This window comes from Otolemur garnettii, unplaced genomic scaffold, assembly GCF_000181295.1.
Source record: "Otolemur garnettii isolate 467f Iridium unplaced genomic scaffold, OtoGar3 scaffold00175, whole genome shotgun sequence".
NCBI classification, from domain to species: domain Eukaryota; kingdom Metazoa; phylum Chordata; class Mammalia; order Primates; family Galagidae; genus Otolemur; species Otolemur garnettii.
In genome coordinates, this window is record NW_003852570.1 from 880,945 (window position 1) to 885,121 (window position 4,177).

A 4,177-nucleotide genomic window follows, 5' to 3' on the forward strand; every position below is an offset into this window, starting at 1 on the left:
CCAAATTTTTGAAACAAAACAATAATGAAGACATGAATTATCAGAACCTCTGGGATACTGCTAAGGCAGTCCTAAGGGGGAAATTTACAGCACTGCAAGCCTTCCTCAAGAGAACAGAAAGAGGAAGTTAACAACTTAATGGGACATCTCAAGAAGATGGAAAAGGAAGAACATTTCAATCCTAAATCCAGCAGAAGAAAAGAAATAACCAAAATTAGAGCAGAATTAAATGAAATTGAAAATAAAAGGATTGGGGGTGAGCCAAGATGGCAGACTGCAGCCAGTTTTTTACAGAAACTCCCGTCCAGAAAGAGGCTTAAAGGACAGAAGTTTAGCAAGTTAGCTGATGGTTCAGAGCAGAGCCAAGAGAGAAGATTGAAGAGTGCACTTCAACCTTCCTGAGGTGAACTGCAACCCCAAAAATACAACTAAAAGGTACAAAATCCACCACCAAGCAGATGGGAGTCACCTCCTCCACAACAAGGGCTCGCAGTTTACTCCATGCAAACAAGCGAGCAGAGTTCAAACTTCCTTCCACTCTATCCCACGGGAGATACCCCCTAAAAACTGGACCTCCTACCCCTGCTGGCGTGCCACTGCACCCTCTGGCCAGGCATAAAACTGTAAAACTGTATAAAACTGCATATATTCCCCACCTGTAACATTGAAATCCAAGGAGTCCCCACCCACCCACTCCGAGGTCTGGAGGTTTGTTACCTATGGAATCCAGATTCTTGGACATCTCCTAGAGAGAAGTGGAGGGGGAAAAGGGCTGGGGCTGTTCTGTGCTGACTGTGATGCAGGCATGAGGAGAGGAAAGTCGGCTCGGGGTATGCCAGTGCAGCAATGGCGGCATTCTGAGCTGCAGGCTGACGCCATTCCAGCCCTGTCTCTCTGGGCAAACAGAGGTTCCGGACAGCAACCACAGGCAAAACACAGAGAACTTTCTTGGGTGGCATGACAGCCTTTAGGATGTAATCCCCGAGACAAAGGCAGTGGGCAGGCAGAGGCTAGAATTGACACCTGAGTGTAAACTGCTATCTGTCTGCTGTCTGCTGTCTTGCTGAATGCAACATCTGATTTACAGAGAAATCTAGCTGGACAGAAGCCTAATTCAAACACGCAAGGCCCCCCTGCCAAACTCAAATTTCTGGCTAATTTTGCCAGTCCTAAACCCTGGGAACAGTGGCCTACTGGAGTGAATAGGGTCACAGACCTGGGGGATTATGAGTGACTGGGGACAAGGTGGGGAAGGAGGTATTAACCTTCTCAGACTAACCCATTTGCCGGATGGGTCCCTTTGCCCTCACGGAGCACTGGAGCAAGTTATATCGGAGCTGCAAGCAGATCCTTCTTATCTAGCTCCCAGAGACATTTGAACTCTTCCACCTGAAATGGGTGGTGACTGGGACAACTGATTTGGAACCCTTAAATCTGGCAGACCACCCAAGGACTATTCAAAGGGGCACCCTGCATGTATGGTTAAGCGATGATTTGAACTATATAAAACTGTATATATTCCCCATCTGCAACATTCAACTCTGAGGAGTCCCCACCCACTCACTCTGAGGTTTGGAGGTTTGGAGTCCAGGTTCTTGGGCATCTCCTCGAGAGAAGTGGAGGGGGAAGGGCCTGGTGCTGTTCTGTGCTGACTGTGGCACAGGTGTGAGTAGAAGAAAGTTGGCTCAGGGGACACCAATACAGCAACAGTGGCATCCTGAGCTATAGACTGATGCCATTTCAGCCTCCTCTCTCTGGACAGAGACTCCGGACAGCAGCCACAGGTAGAGCGCAGATAACTTTCATGGGTGGAGCACCAGCCCTCAGGGTGTAATCCCCCTGAGACAAAGGCAGTGGGTGGGCAGAGGCTAGAATTGACAACTGAGTGTAAACTGCTATCTGTCTGCTGCCCAGCGCTGAATGCAACCTCTGATTTACAGAGAAATCTAGCTGGACAGAATCCTAATTCAAACACGCAAGGCTCCCCTGCCGAACTCAAATTTCTGGCTGATTTTGCCAGTTGTAAACCCTGGGAGCAGTGGCCTACTGGAGTGAATAAGGTCACAGACCTGGGGGATTATGAGTGACTGGGGGCAAGATGTGGAAGGAGATATTAACTTTCCAGGCTAACCCATTTACCTGGTGGGTCCCTATGCCCTCACGGAGCAGGGCAGGCCCAAAACTGCTTGCTAGAGTCACACACATCACGAGTGGTAGAGAAGATCCCTGCCTCAGGCTCCTGCTCTGGGCAGGCCCAGAACTGCTTGCTAGTGCCGCGGGCGTCCCACAGGCAGTGGCAGAGGAGTCCTCTGTTCCAGGTAGACCCAAAACAGCTTGCTAGAGACACGCACACCCCACAGGGGCCAGGGGAGGAGTTCCCCGTTCCAGGTACCCAAGCTGGGTAGGCCTAGAACTGCTTGCTAGAGTCACATGCGCCCTGCAGGTGGCGGTGGAGGGGTCTACCACTCTGGGAGGGCCCAGAACTGTTTGCTAGAGCCACGTACGTCCCTCGGACAGAGGTAGAGGAGTTCCCCGCTCCGGGCCTCCATGCTGGGAAGGCACAGATCGGCTTGTTAGCACCACACGAGTCCAAAGACTGATGGTGAAGGAGTCCTCTGCTTTCCCCCAGCTACTCTGGTGGGGATGAGCTAGGACTGATCTGGTGACTCATGTACCCTGCAATACTGCTGCCATTCCCCCAGCCCCTGGCTGTTCCAGGGTGCTGAACTAGGACTAATATAGCCACTACAGTTTCCCTGATCCACCTGTTGCCCCAGAGGGGCCGAAGTAGGACTCATCGGGCTGCTGCCAGTCTCCTGCCTCCCGGTCACCCTGGCAGGCTGAATGAGGTCTAATCTGGCCATGCATACTCCCATGCAGCTGCTGCTGTTCCACTGCACCTTGATTGCCCCAGCCCCAGAGAACTGGGAGAAGATAGCAGACACACTCTGCCTGTCTCTCTAGGCAACCAGAAGAAGCCACCAACTGAATGGTTCTGATAAGGCCTCCAAACAAGGTAAACTCAGCATGGGATGGAACCAGTGGAAAAACTCTGGCAACTCAAATAACCAGAGTAGATCAACTCCTCCAAGGGAAAATGTTGAAGACCCCATCCACAAGCAAATGGCTAAGATGTCAGAAATCGAGTTCAGAACGTGGATAGTAAATACCATTAACAGAAGGGAAGAAAGGAAAGAATTAGGAGTTCAAGAAATTATTCAAAAGATGTCTCAAGAACTCAACGATTTCAAAGATAAAATGATCAAAGATTTTGAAACACTGAGAAAAGAAGTTGCAGCCCTCAAGATTCTGAAAGACGCGGCAGAATTCCTCCGTAACAGAGTGCAACAGGCAGAAGAAAGGATCTCTGATTTTGAAGACAAAGCTTTTGAAGAAGCCTAGGAACGCAAAGATCAAAAGAAATGGAGAGCAAAAACAGATCTCACTCTCAGAGAGATCTCGGATAATTCAAAGAAAAAAAATATTCGCCTTATACGAATCCCTGAAGATGACGAAGTTGCTTCACAAAAACACTGAGGCTCTTCATGAAATTATGAAAGAGAACTTTCCAGACATGCCAAGAGATTCTGAAATTCAGATAGCAAATAGTTTCAGAACCCCAGCATAACTCAACCCAAACAAGACATTCCCCAGACACATCATAATTAACTTCACCAAAGTTAAGATGAAAGAAAAAATTCTGAAAGCAGTTAGATGTAAGAAAAGCATAACCTACAAGAGGAAGAGTATTAGGATGACTGCAGATCTCTCAGCTGAAACCTTTCAGGCTAGAAGAGGATGGTCATTGACTTTTAATCTCCCAAAACAAAAGAACTTTCAACCCAGGATCTACCCAGCTAAACTGAGTTTCATCTATGATGGAGAAATTAAATAGTTTAATGACATTCACATGTTGAAGAAATTTGCTATAACTAAACCAGCTCTTCAGGAAATTCTCAAACCTATCCCTCATAATGACAAGTGCAATCCTCCACCACAAAAGTAAACCCACCCAGAAACTTTTGATCAAATTCCAACTTCCACAATGGTAAAAGGATTAAAAATGTCTACTGGACTTTTGAACAACTTGATGACCAAAATTTTACCAGTCTTCTCAATAATTTCTATCAATGTAAATGGCTTAAATTGTCCTCTATAGAGGCACAGATTGGCTGAT